This window comes from Lissotriton vulgaris, chromosome 1_2 (genome assembly GCF_964263255.1).
Source record: "Lissotriton vulgaris chromosome 1_2, aLisVul1.2, whole genome shotgun sequence".
Taxonomy (NCBI): Eukaryota; Metazoa; Chordata; class Amphibia; order Caudata; family Salamandridae; genus Lissotriton; species Lissotriton vulgaris.
This window is the reverse complement of record NC_141686.1, coordinates 296,507,263-296,522,596: the sequence shown is the minus strand read 5'-3', so window position 1 is coordinate 296,522,596 and position 15,334 is coordinate 296,507,263.

The following is a 15,334-nucleotide window of genomic DNA, read 5'->3' as shown; positions in this document are numbered from 1 at the left end:
GAAAACAATGGTATAGTACTATTGATTTCATTTTTAATTAAATAGTTAAACAATGTAAATATATTAAATTATGTTAAAATGGTTTTTTAGAAGTTTAAATTAAAAATAATGCCATCGAATACAAAATAGATTTTTTTTATTATGCATGATTTTTTTAAGTGATGTATCCAAATATTTGAAAGTGATGTAATTCTATATTTTTTCACCACAAATTTGATTAGGTTTTTTGTGCACATACATGGCCTGAGTGGTCCAGGGTGACATATCGAATGATGAACGCAATATAACAGGGAAAAGGAACAAAGAATACCAAAAAAAACCAGCAACTTGCACAGACCAAACGACCCTTTCCCCACCAATCCCCACAGATGTGATCTCCAGAGTTTAGTTCTCTGAAGTAGGGCTCCGAGTCCTACCCCTGTCGCCCAGGCCATATCCCTGGAGGCCCTTGTCAATCCCAGAGTCATGACGTCGTATCGGTTCAAATACAGTGCCTCTATAGTCTGCCCATTTTTGCCAAATTTTGAAGCGCTTCTGAGGGCAGCCCCATACCTAATAGTCAGCTACTTCCAATCCCATGCCGCAATCGAGGCCTTTTTTCCATGCCACCAGTGGAGGCGGAGTTTCCGTCATCCATTTCTTAGCTATATCTCGTTTGTTAAGAGTAAGGCCCAAGGATAGAAGTGAGCGTTTAATGTAATTCTATTTAAATAAAAAATATTGTTACATTACTTTTTAAATCCCCAAACTATTATTAAAAAATGTTATATTTAAATCATACATATGTACTATGTTTATATTTTTTCGTAATAAATTATACTTAATATATTTTTAATTATTTTGAAATATTTTAATTTAATACAAGATTTTTTCCAATGGCATTTTATTATTCCAAACTCCATTATTATTTCTTGGAAGGTGTTGCAGGACCAGTACTTTTGTGGCACTGGACTTACCTGAGCTCTGAACTGGAGTAATGTTTTACTATTTTGGGACCCTTTTGGGCTGTAATAACTTTCGAAGTGTGGTTTGTGTAGGGCAGTGGGCTTCCTCTTTTGTGGATGGGTGGACGTCCCTCTGTAAACCCCTTCCGGACCCCTGTGAAATTCCCTAAACCCCTCCTTACTACACCCTAATCCCCTCTGTGCCTCCCACACGTACTAATATAAGGTACACCTATGGGTGCCAAATCTGCGCAGTCGGGACAGAGATCTCTGCACACCTAAGAGTGGCTCGAAACTCCACATGCACGTTTGTGAACAACATTTTGTAGTATGATTGTAGTACTATTGTCGTACTGGAAAATTTACTGCAAATGCAGTTTGTGAATAGGCTCTGTTGTGTGTCAGTGTTATCCTCACAGTGGAGAAATACTGCATTTTCAACTTTTTCAACCTTTTTGGACAAACACAAAACTAAATTCAGGCAAAATACAAGCTTTTGTGTCATTAACAGATTCAGACACTCCAGGGGAACGGTAAGAATATGAGAAAAAAATAAAGACAGGAATATACAGGCGGCGACTGTGTATCCATAAAATAAATGCCTTCCACCCAGGAGTGAAACTCCAAAACACGTCATTCCGCTTTAGCCCGGAGCTCGTTAAGTTATATTTTTAGTTCTCTGCTCCTTGCCCTCGAATGACCTCTCTCTTGGATTGTTCACGCCTGTTTTACATAGTCACACGCCCTGATTCACAGGAGCCCACAGCTGGGTAACATTATCTTTACACAGTAACCACAGTGTGTCACTCATGGCCCTCACAGGCCGAAGTCCAGTCTCTGAGGAGAGTCAGTCTTGGTCCAACCCTCACACACTGAAGTCCAGTCTCTGAGGGGAGTCAGTCTTGGTCTAACCCTCACACACTGAAGTCCAGTCTCTGAGGGGAGTCAGTCTTGGTCTAACCCTCACACGCTGAAGTCCAGTCTCTGAGGGGAGTCAGTCTTGGTCCAACCCTCACACACTGAAGTCCAGTCTCTGAGGGGAGTCAGTCTTGGTCTAACCCTCACACACTGAAGTCCAGTCTCTGAGGGGAGTCAGTCTTGGTCTAACCCTCACACGCTGAAGTCCAGTCTCTGAGGGGAGTCAGTCTTGGTCCAACCCTCGCACACTGAAGTCCAGTCTCTGAGGGGAGTCAGTCTTGGTCTAACCCTCACAGGCTGAAGTCCGATCTCTGAGGGGAGTCAGTCTTGGTCTAACCCTCACAGGCCGAAGTCCAGTCTCTGAGGGGAGTCAGTCTTGGTCTAACCCTCACAGACTGAAGTCCAGTCTCTGAGGAGAGTCAGTCTTGGTCTAACCCTCACACACTGAAGTCCAGTCTCTGAGGGGAGTCAGTCTTGGTCTAACCCTCACAGGCTGAAGTCCGATCTCTGAGGGGAGTCAGTCTTGGTCTAACCCTCACAGGCCGAAGTCCAGTCTCTGAGGGGAGTCAGTCTTGGTCTAACCCTCACACACTGAAGTCCAGTCTCTGAGGGGAGTCTGTCTTGGTCTAACCCTCACAGGCTGAAGTCCAGTCTCTGAGGGGAGTCAGTCTTGGTCTAACCCTCACAGACTGAAGTCCAGTCTCTGAGGAGAGTCAGTCTTGGTCTAACCCTCACACACTGAAGTCCAGTCTCTGAGGGGAGTCAGTCTTGGTCTAACCCTCACACACTGAAGTCCAGTCTCTGAGGGGCGTCAGTCTTGGTCTAACCCTCACAGACTGAAGTCCAGTCTCTGAGGAGAGTCAGTCTTGGTCTAACCCTCACACACTGAAGTCCAGTCTCTGAGGGGAGTCTGTCTTGGTCTAACCCTCACAGGATGAAGTCCGATCTCTGAGGGGAGTCAGTCTTGGTCTAACCCTCACAGACTGAAGTCCAGTCTCTGAGGAGAGTCAGTCTTGGTCTAACCCTCACACACTGAAGTCCAGTCTCTGAGGGGAGTCTGTCTTGGTCTAACCCTCACAGGCCGAAGTCCAGTCTCTGAGGGGAGTCAGTCTTGGTCTAACCCTCACAGACTGAAGTCCAGTCTCTGAGGAGAGTCAGTCTTGGTCTAACCCTCACACACTGAAGTCCAGTCTCTGAGGAGAGTCAGTCTTGGTCTAACCCTCACACACTGAAGTCCAGTCTCTGAGGGGAGTCTGTATTGGTCTAACCCTCACACGCTGAAGTCCAGTCTCTGAGGGGAGTCAGTCTTGGTCTGACCCTCACACACTGAAGTCCAGTCTCTGAGGGGAGTCAGTCTTGGTCTCACCCTCACACGCTGAAGTCCAATCTCTGAGGGGAGTCAGTCTTGGTCTAACCCTCACACGCTGAAGTCCAGTCTCTGAGGGGAGTCAGTCTTGGTCTGACCCTCACACACTGAAGTCCAATCTCTGAGGGGAGTCAGTCTTGGTCTAACCCTCACAGGCCGAAGTCCAGTCTCTGAGGGGAGTCAGTCTGGGTCTAACCCTCACACACTGAAGTCCCTGAGTGGAGTCAGTCTTGGTCTAACCCTCACACACTGAAGTCCCTGAGTGGAGTCAGTCTTGGTCTAACCCTCACACACTGAAGTCCAATCTCTGAGGGGAGTCAGTCTTGGTCTAACCCTCACAGACTGAAGTCCAGTCTCTGAGGGGAGTCAGTCTTGGTCTCACCCTCACACGCTAAAGTCCAGTCTCTGAGGGGAGTCAGTCTTGGTCTAACCCTCACAGGCCGAAGTCCAGTCTCTGAGGGGAGTCAGTCTTGGTCTAACCCTCACAGACTGAAGTCCAGTCTCTGAGGAGAGTCAGTCTTGGTCTAACCCTCACACACTGAAGTCCAGTCTCTGAGGGGAGTCAGTCTTGGTCTAACCCTCACAGACTGAAGTCCAGTCAGACTGAAGTCCAGTCTCTGAGTGGAGTCAGTCTTGGTCTAACCCTCACACACTGAAGTCCGATCTCTGAGGGGAGTCAGTCTTGGTCTAAACCTCCCACACTGAAGTCCAGTCTATGAGGGGAGTGTGAAGGGGCGGACCTCACCTCCCGGGCGCAACGCTCCCGTCGGACCGCCCATACGGGCGATAACACTAACCCACAGCCAAAACCGGCTACACCTCTTTCTGTCTCCCTGCAGGCGCCGACAGCAACACCCGAGCACAGTGGACCGGAAGCGGCCTGGACTGACCCCGGAAGTACAACGGCCACTAAAGGACCGGAAGTGACCCTATCTGACCCCGGAAGCCATTCCTCAGGAACCCGAGCGGAGGATAGAAAAGCCGACGACACAGAGGTGGAGAGGTTCCCAGCGGTGGACTCGTGGCAGGAGTTGGCGAGACGCGAAGGACCGGCAGCGACGACTGTAGGAGAGAGGACGAGGCGAGAGAAGGAAGAAGAGGAAGACGTTTGGTGCGAGGATTGGTGGCATCCTCAGGAGGTGGCTGGAAAGCGGCCGTAACTCGGATGAGAGTTACGGCGGGGCACGTGAGTAAACTGTTACCATTCTCCGTGTTTCCCCCTCCCTGTGTAATTAGTATAAATAGTGTAAATCTTGTACAGAAGTCACGTGCACCCCACTGTATATTATAAACACCCTTGCACTGTATAATACCTTCCACACAACCCCCCCCCCCCCCCACTATTGGCACTCTGTACCTACACCCGTCTTTCTTTCCCCCCTCTTTCCCTACCTTACCGTCCTCCCTTACGGTCTGTTTCCATCCTTACACTCCCGGTGTCGGTGTCAGACTATTGAGTTCCGTGACCATTGGAACTAACTGCCCTGTGTCTCTTTCCTTTATCTCCGAGGGACACCCCAACTCCCGCAGCCAGGAAGGAGAACACCAGCCCTGCAGTAGAAGACCTACCTGTGTTCTCCTAGTCGGAACCCCTCAAGAGGAAGTCCAAACCGAACACCGAGGATTGTACCTAATCACCGTGCCCAAGGACTTGACTTTTCTGTACACTAATAAAACCCTTGCTAATCATAGCACACTATATCCGGCCTCCACGCCTGTTATTCCGGCCCGCCCACCCCCACACTCCACAAGTGGTGTCAGAAGTGGGATCGCCAGGAAGCATGGAGGCCGCCGTCAAACAGCTGGCAGAAGGGCAGGAACTTCTTGGCAAGCTGATGGAGCGGTTTCTCAAGACCGCAGAAGACGACAGGGGACAGTTGCACGATGTCCTGAAGGGGCAGGGCACGGCCCAGGACCAAGCTCTGGAAAAACTAACGACCGTCATGGGGCAGCAAAGACCCATGACATCGCTACCCTCGGTAGTCCTGCAAAAGTATGTGGCTGGCGAAGACCCCGATTTTTTCTTCACCAATTTTGAACGCCTTGCTCAGGCCGCGGCCTGGCCCGCTGATCGTTGGGGTCATTACCTCGGTCCTCTTCTGACAGGAGAATTGCAAGCAGCCTATCAGCAAGCAAACATACAGGGACAAACCCCTTATGCGGATATCAAGAAGTGCATATTGGAACGTCTGGGGATAGACGATGAAACCTACAGGGTGAGGCGTCGCCAGGCCAAGGAGGGGCCACAAGAAAATCCCCGGGCTTTGTCCTACCGCATACAAGACTTGGCCGACCGATGGCTAAAACCTGAGACCTCCAGCAAGGCAGAAATAATGGCCAAGATATACCTGGAGCAATATCTAGCTTCCTTACATCCCGCCACGCAAAAGTGGGTCCGCCAACATGCCCGATTGACTCTCGACAGTGCTGTCGAAATAGCCAGCGCCTACAATCGAGCTCAGGAGTCCCAGCGGGTGAAGGAAGAACACCCAGCCCACATAGCTCGTGGCAGCCATCCCCGCCCATCGAGACCACCTCTGGTGGTCCGGAAACCAGAACCAGCCCCCTTGATGCCTTATCCAGTCATGCCAAGACCGCCTCAACCAGGTCCTCAATGTTATCATTGTGGTGGGTTCGGGCACATAGCCCGCATATGCCCCCAGAAGGAGGAACCCATGGAGATAGGGTTGACCAGGAACTATGTGTGTCTTACCACTGAAACAACCCCTCCGCCCTTCCGTTGCCCCGTACGGATCGACGGACACAGCATGATGGCGCTTGCAGACACCGGATGTCGCCATAGCGTTCTGCGTCCCCAAGAACTACCTCACGCAGTGGGACCCGTGACCGGGTCGGTGGCCATCAAATGCGTCCACGGAGACACGAAATGCTACCCAACAGCACAAGTACGGGTGCAACACCCTACCGACAAGGGAAGCCTACTGACGGTTGGTTTGGTGCCCAATCTACCTGAACAGGCAATTTTGGGGAGCGACTATAGCGGTCTTCCCCATCTCCTTCAAGACACCACGGACTCCGTGAAGAAATGGTGGGCAGAGGCTCCATTCTCCCGTGAAACTCCTGCTACAGTCGAGAGTCCCAAACCCTTGAAGACCAAGGCCCAAAGAAAAAAAGAAAAGAGGGGGTTTGCCCTGGCCTGTCCCGCACAGGTGGACAATCATCCTTGGGAAACCGATCGGGAGTTCCGTGCCGCTCAACAAGAGGATCCAGTGCTGCAGGATGCCTGGGGTCGTGCGCTTCCCGATGAAGACCCCTTACACGTAGGTCCCTACTTCTTCATACGAAACGGACTCTTGTATCGGAAAGGAGGAGCCCAGGCTAATACTCAATTGGTTATCCCAGGGCTGTTTCGTGATAAAGTATTGTTTCTGGCTCACAGCCATCTGTTAGGTGGACATTTCAGTGATGAAAAGACTGGAGAGGCGATTTTGGAGAAGTTCTACTGGCCAGGCGTGTATGCTCAAATCAAACGCTACTGTCGGGAATGCCCGGTGTGCCAAAAAACCAGCCGGTACCGACCACCGAGAGCTCCCCTACAGCCCCTTCCTCTGATCGATATTCCCTTCACTAGGGTGGGGATGGACATTATAGGCCCCATGTTACCCTCCAAGAGCGGTTGTAGGTATGCCTTAGTGGTAGTGGACTATGCCACACGATTCCCTGAAGCTGTGCCCCTCCGTCAACCAACCACCCAGAACATCTCCAAAGCGCTCATTTCCATCTTTTCCAGGGTGGGGTTTCCACGGGGGATTTTGACCGATCAAGGTACACCCTTTGTCTCCTCCCTCATGCGCCAAGTCTGTTCCAGTCTGGGGATTAAACAAATACGGACTTCCGCCTACCACCCCCAGACGGACGGCTTGGTGGAACGCTATAACGCCACGCTAAAGACCACCTTGAAAAAACTTTTGGGTCTCGAGAGCAAAAGGTGGGAGGAGTTGCTTCCTTTGGCCCTCTTTGACATCATGTGCAAAGCCCAAAGCAGCACGGGTTATTCGCCCTACGAACTGCTGTATGGTCGGGCCCCCCGGACTCTTTTGGACATGGCCCGGGAGGCCTGGGAAGCCGAGCCCGATCGGACCCGTCCTCTCCCCTACGTCAACAATCTGAAAACACATTTAGGAGAGATCAGAGCGATTGTGAGACAGAACCTGCTGGCCGCCCAAGTGTCTCAAAAGCAACAATACGACAATGGAACCAAACCCCGGTCGTTTGTTCCCGGGGACTTAGTACTGTTGCTCATTCCCTCCTCGGACCATAAGTTGCTAGGACAATGGCAGGGTCCGTTCACTGTAACAAGACAAGTGACTCCGGTCACCTATGAAGTCCAGACAGATGCCACCCGGGGGTCCGCCCAGATATACCATGTCAACCTCCTTAAGAAATGGGAGGGCCCTCGTCCCGTCTTGTCTGGTGTTAGCCCCCTCCCATTTGAGTGCTGCTTTGATGTCGAGCTATCAGAGAGCAAGAAACAGGACCTGTGCCGGACCTTGTCATCAGTACGAACAGTCTTTTCCTCCCTGCCGGGACACACTACAGTGGTGGAACATGCCATCCATACGGAACCCGGGAAAATAGTCAGACAGCGACCATACCGTGTCCCGGAAGCCCGAAGAGCTGTCATAAAAGAGGAAACCAATCAAATGTTAAAAATGGGCATCATTGAACCCTCCTGCAGTAACTGGAATTCGCCCATCGTCTTAGTGCCAAAACCCGATGGCTCCACCAGGTTTTGTATTGATTTCAGGGAGGTGAACAAGATCTCAGCCTTAGACTCATACCCTCTTCCTCGTGTAGACGAGATGGTCGAACGCATTGGCAGGGCTAAATATATAAGTACCCTTGACCTCTGCAAGGGATACTGGCAGATCCCCTTGAGAGCAGAGGACAAACACAAGACCGCCTTTTCCACTCCAGAAGGCCTGTTCCAATTTAAAGTTATGCCCTTCGGCCTTCATGGGGCCCCAGCGACCTTCCAAAGGGCCATGAACCAGGTCCTACAACCCCACTCCCAATACTCGGGGGCCTACCTCGATGACATCGTCATCTATAGTGACACCTGGGAACAGCATCTGTCTCATGTACGGTCAATTGTCACCTCCCTAGGCGCCTCCGGCTTCACCATTAACCCCTCTAAGACAACCTTAGCCGCGCAGAGTGTGAAGTATTTAGGGTATCTGCTAGGGGAGGGGCATATCCGTCCACAAGACAGTAAGGTCAGGACCATCCAAGCCATTCCTTTTCCCCAAACCCGTAAGGATCTCCGTGCTTTCCTGGGTATGTTGGGATATTACAGGAGGTTTATACCCAACTTCTCCCATACTGCAGCCCCCCTGACAGATCTCCTGAAGAAAACAACGAAAACGGAAGAGATCCTCAAACACCCAACCCCCTTGTTGTTACAGGCCTTTCATCTACTCAAACATTCCCTAACATCGGAGCCAGTACTGATGAGTCCTGACTATACCCAGCCCTTTATATTGCAGACCGACGCGTCCGACCAGGGTTTGGGGGTGGTGCTGTCCCAAAAAGATGCAGAGGGGGCTGAAAAACCTGTCCTATATCTAAGTAGGAAATTGTTTCCCCGAGAAACCAATTATTCAGTGGTTGAAAAAGAGGCACTCGCCATTAAATGGGCGATCGAAAGCCTCCGGTATTACCTGGAGGGGCGGGAATTCATTCTGTACACGGATCACGCGCCTCTGGAATGGATGGCACGTAACCGTGGTAACAATGATCGAGTACTCAGGTGGTTTCTCTCACTCCAACCCTTTCGCTTTCGAACTCTACATCGGAAAGGGCTAGAACAGGGTAATGCAGACTACCTCTCCCGGTATCCACCTTCCCCCTCCCCTACAAGAAACAATCCTAGGGAAAGGGGATGTGAAGGGGCGGACCTCACCTCCCGGGCGCAACGCTCCCGTCGGACCGCCCATACGGGCGATAACACTAACCCACAGCCAAAACCGGCTACACCTCTTTCTGTCTCCCTGCAGGCGCCGACAGCAACACCCGAGCACAGTGGACCGGAAGCGGCCTGGACTGACCCCGGAAGTACAACGGCCACTAAAGGACCGGAAGTGACCCTATCTGACCCCGGAAGCCATTCCTCAGGAACCCGAGCGGAGGATAGAAAAGCCGACGACACAGAGGTGGAGAGGTTCCCAGCGGTGGACTCGTGGCAGGAGTTGGCGAGACGCGAAGGACCGGCAGCGACGACTGTAGGAGAGAGGACGAGGCGAGAGAAGGAAGAAGAGGAAGACGTTTGGTGCGAGGATTGGTGGCATCCTCAGGAGGTGGCTGGAAAGCGGCCGTAACTCGGATGAGAGTTACGGCGGGGCACGTGAGTAAACTGTTACCATTCTCCGTGTTTCCCCCTCCCTGTGTAATTAGTATAAATGGTGTAAATCTTGTACAGAAGTCACGTGCACTCCACTGTATATTATAAACACCCTTGCACTGTATAATACCTTCCACACAACCCCCCCCCCCCACTATTGGCACTCTGTACCTACACCCGTCTTTCTTTCCCCCCTCTTTCCCTACCTTACCGTCCTCCCTCACGGTCTGTTTCCATCCTTACACTCCCGGTGTCGGTGTCAGACTATTGAGTTCCGTGACCATTGGAACTAACTGCCCTGTGTCTCTTTCCTTTATCTCCGAGGGACACCCCAACTCCCGCAGCCAGGAAGGAGAACACCAGCCCTGCAGTAGAAGACCTACCTGTGTTCTCCTAGTCGGAACCCCTCAAGAGGAAGTCCAAACCGAATACCGAGGATTGTACCTAATCACCGTGCCCAAGGACTTGACTTTTCTGTACACTAATAAAACCCTTGCTAATCATAGTACACTATATCCGGCCTCCACGCCTGTTATTCCGGCCCGCCCACCCCCACACTCCACAGGGAGTCAGTCTTGGTCTAACCCTCACACACTGAAGTCCGATCTCTGAGGGGAGTCAGTCTTGGTCTAACCCTCACACACTGAAGTCCAGTCTCTGAGGGGAGTCAGTCTTGGTCTAACCCTCACAGACTGAAGTCCAGTCTCTGAGTGGAGTCAGTCTTGGTCTAACCCTCACACACTGAAGTCCGATCTCTGAGGGGAGTCAGTCTTGGTCTAACCCTCACACACTGAAGTCCAGTCTCTGAGGGGAGTCAGTCTTGGTCTAACCCTCACAGACTGAAGTCCAGTCTCTGAGTGGAGTCAGTCTTGGTCTAACCCTCACACACTGAAGTCCGATCTCTGAGGGGAGTCAGTCTTGGTCTAAACCTCCCACACTGAAGTCCAGTCTCTGAGGGGAGTCAGTCTTGGTCTAGCCCTCACACGCTGAAGTCCAGTCTCTGAGGGGAGTCAGTCTTGGTCTAACCCTCACAGACTGAAGTCCAGTCTCTGAGGAGAGTCAGTCTTGGTCTAACCCTCACACACTGAAGTCCAGTCTCTGAGGGGAGTCTGTCTTGGTCTAACCCTCACAGGCTGAAGTCCAGTCTCTGAGGGGAGTCAGTCTTGGTCTAACCCTCAAAGACTGAGGTCCAGTCTCTGAGGAGAGTCAGTCTTGGTCTAACCCTCACACACTGAAGTCCAGTCTCTGAGGGGAGTCAGTCTTGGTCTAACCCTCACACACTGAAGTCCAGTCTCTGAGGGGAGTCAGTCTTGGTCTAACCCTCACAGACTGAAGTCCAGTCTCTGAGGAGAGTCAGTCTTGGTCTAACCTTCACACACTGAAGTCCAGTCTCTGAGGGGAGTCTGTCTTGGTCTAACCCTCACAGGCTGAAGTCCGATCTCTGAGGGGAGTCAGTCTTGGTCTAACCCTCACAGGCCGAAGTCCAGTCTCTGAGGGGAGTCAGTCTTGGTCTAACCCTCACAGACTGAAGTCCAGTCTCTGAGGAGAGTCAGTCTTGGTCTAACCCTCACACACTGAAGTCCAGTCTCCGAGGGGAGTCTGTCTTGGTCTAACCCTCACAGGCCGAAGTCCAGTCTCTGAGGGGAGTCAGTCTTGGTCTAACCCTCACAGACTGAAGTCCAGTCTCTGAGGAGAGTCAGTCTTGGTCTAACCCTCACACACTGAAGTCCAGTCTCTGAGGGGAGTCTGTCTTGGTCTAACCCTCACAGGCTGAAGTCCAGTCTCTGAGGGGAGTCAGTCTTGGTCTAACCCTCAAAGACTGAGGTCCAGTCTCTGAGGAGAGTCAGTCTTGGTCTAACCCTCACACACTGAAGTCCAGTCTCTGAGGGGAGTCAGTCTTGGTCTAACCCTCACAGACTGAAGTCCAGTCTCTGAGTGGAGTCAGTCTTGGTCTAACCCTCACACACTGAAGTCCGATCTCTGAGGGGAGTCAGTCTTGGTCTAAACCTCCCACACTGAAGTCCAGTCTCTGAGGGGAGTCAGTCTTGGTCTAACCCTCACACGCTGAAGTCCAGTCTCTGAGGGGAGTCAGTCTTGGTCTAACCCTCACAGACTGAAGTCCAGTCTCTGAGGGGAGTCAGTCTTGGTCTATCCCTCACAGGCTGATGTCCTGCCTTTGAGTGAAACTGGTTTTGTTGTAACTCTCAAAGGTTGAAGTCTCATGTGTGAACCTCAGTCAGTCTTGCTCTCACCCTCACAGACTGACATTATGTCACTATCTCGAGCCAGTTTCGTTCTAATAATTCAATATATATATAATAAAAAACATTACTGCTGCTGCTTTTGAGCATAACTAGATGTGTAAGAATTTCCAAAACATTTATTTACAAAATGCCCTCGCAAATATTATTTATATTTTATCAAATGAAAGAAGGAAACTGACTTGGGAGACAGTGGGAGATGTATTCTGTATTCATTATAATTTTTGTTACAGTGTGTCAGGAAACTACATAAACAATTACACATACAGACATCAGTTAAAGTATTAATTTTACATAAGCTTTATATAAAGAAATTAACATATCTGGTAAACAATAAACACCTGAATAACACTTCTATTTAGGGACAGTCGGATGCTCATGAGGCACAGGGTCAAGGCTGATTTGCATATGGCCATGTCTGAACTGGGGTGGCGCGGTAAGCAAAATAACGATGGATTAAACCCAGATCTTTGACTGGGGGTGAATGTTTTGCTATTGTGCAACATTCCGTCCATCAATTGTTGTTTTTGCCACAGTCGGATGCTTGTCACCTTTACCCCGATATTGTTTGCATATAAAAGGGGCAATCAAACTATATTTTATATTTTACATTGCGAAACAAGCAGCTAAAAGCTGTAATTTTTTCTCCATTCCGACTACGGAGCCTGAATTTAACTCATCATGTCGATGTTAGTAGTTTCTTGATGCAGGAGGTGTTTGCACGTGCCAGAATGAAAAACACGTAATAGCCCTTGCAAGCTACACACTTGGGGCCTTATTTATGAGACCTTGCAACAGTTTTGCGCTTCCGTAGCGTCACTTTTTGTGACGCACCGGCAGAGTAAAACATGCCTCCTGTGGCGCCCAATTTACAAGGTGACGCATCTAAGTAGATGTGTCACTTTGTAAACTCTGTGCCACATTATACCTGCGTCAGGGATAATGTATGCGGGGGCTTTTTGACGCAAGTAAGCCTCGTAGAAGTGACGCAGTGAAATCTACGAGGTTTCACTGTGCCACTTCTAGGGTGCAAATGTGTCAATATCTTACGCCTGCCTCACAGCAGGTGTAAGACTGATGCAGGCCCTTTCACATGGGGCTTGCCCCATGTGAAAGGAGGGATTGCTGGAGTTGCGTCACTTTTGTGACACACTCCAGCAATCAATCATTTTTGCGCCTACAGATACGTCAGAAATATTGACGTATCTGTACCTCATTGCGACATAATACGTCATACTGTAAATATGACGCATCCAATATGTCGCAAGGAGGGTGCACTGAGAAATGACTCATCACTGCTTTCACGCAGCGACGCGTCACTTTCCATAACTGAGGCCCTTGATATCTTGAAATAGCGATCCCAGAGTACCCTGCACAATATTGACTATAAGACACCTTTTAGTTCTGGCCTACAGACAGCTTTAGCTTTTTCTCTAACCTAAGATAATAATAAAAAATCATAAATAAAAAATGCATACATATGTTCATACATAGAGGGGCTTTGGTTCAGCCCTCTTCATTCAATCGTCCTTCATCTGTTCAACGGTCATTTTGCTTCCACCCGCCAGAGAAGACACGATGGGGCGTGGGTCAGCACACTTCCTCCAGCCACTCTCTTAAGCTGTGAGTGATAACATTTTGCCTGATCGTATGGGCCCATCCACCTAAAGAGAACTTTACGTCAGTTCTTGGGGCTGTGGGGGCCAGTACTTGACTTTGGCAATTCTTTTATTCTTTCCCTTCTGTGTCCTTTCCTTCTTTTTGCATCATCTTTGTGTGTTTAAACTATGTCTTCAGGTTACAGTACTTCAAACCCAGTAGTACATGTTCCTTGCACCAATAACAATCATAATCTCTGGTTGTTAGACCTGGCCCCATTGGCGTGGGTCTCCCTGCCATTTTTTGCCTTTACCTCCTGTGTTTTGCTGTATGTTGGACTCCATTTTTGCTGATCTAGTTGCTTTGGGCACTTTGCCACTGCTGGTCAGTGCCAAAGTACAAGTGCTCCCTTTATTGTTATGGATTAGTGATTCCATGATTGGCTTATTTGATTTACTTGTCAGACCCTAGTACAGTGCACTATGTGTGCCCAGGGCCTGTAAATCAAATGCTGATTGTTGGCTTGCAACATTGATTGTGCCACCCTGTTAGAATCGACTGGTCTCTAGTTGGCAGAGGTATACACTTCTGACAAATAGGGACCCACCTCCTCTAGTCAGGGAAAGGGGATCACACACTCAGATAACCCCTGCTCACCCCCTTGGTAGCTTGGCAGAGCAGACCGGCCTATCTCAGAGGCAGTGTGTTAAGCATTTATGACCACATACAGTAATAAAGTGAATACACCACAAATGGACACAACACAGAAGGCCTATAAAAATAAGGATGTTTATATAAGGCTTAGCACAAGACCAAATAAAGACAAAAATATACCACAAACTCAATAAATACTCTTTGGAAGGAAAAATTATAGTTCAGGTAAAGTTTCTTCTTAGTAAACAGTTCTTTAGCAACAAAGATAACTCTTCTTCTCTAAAGCACAGTTCTTGGCAACAATTTAACCCCCTCTGGATTCACACGACGTCGAGGCAAAGCTATTCCAAAGGTTTGGCGTCGACCACGAGGAGCGCTACGTCGAGCCCGGAGTCGAAACAGACCCCACAAAGACAGTACCTTTTAGAATGAAGAAAACGATGATCCACGGTATCGAGAAGTATCGACGTCAGGGCGTTGGCTTCGATCGAGCTTCGGAGTCGGGGCAATCCGCAGCGGCGTCGAGAGATGTCGGGCCGGAGCAGCGCTCACGGTGGCGAAGCAGGAAACGGCGTTGTGGTCGATGTCGTCGTTGGAAGAGTGAGCAGCGCTCCCGGCGTCGAGAGGGGCCACGGTGTCAAGGCGATCGGTAGCGGCGTCATTACTGGCGTCGATTGGGCCCGGTGGCCGGCGCCGAAGGTGCGGGACATTGGAGTCGTACTCACGATGTCGAGCTGGATTCGGCGGCGGCGGCGGCGGCGTGATTGCTGGTTTCTTTAGATGTGCTGGACTCCCACGTTCCAGCAACAGGCAATTTTAGCAGATGGTAAAGTCCTTTAGCCCTGTGACTTCAACAGGAGACTGGCACTCTTCCAGCCCTTGGAAACTTTCTTGGCAAAGCTTGAGAGTACACACTCAGTTCCTCTCTCCTTGTTCCTTGGCAAAAATAAAGAAACAACTGCAGGATTCCCCCAGCAAACAGCACTCTGGCAGAAGGGGTAGGCAACTCCTTGGATCAGCAGGCTTCTTGTCCTTGGTGTAGGTTTCCTTGTCAGAAGTGATCTTATGATTCTGTTTGGTTTTTGAAAATCTTTGGTTTTCTTTTGAAACTCTCTAAAGTAATATCTCTTGTTTTGATCTTATTTGGTTGAATGGATAAGAAAATTGGTTTCAGCGTCTTTGAGATGACGGTGCATCACCTGTAGACCCCGCCTCCCTCTGGTGATCTGCT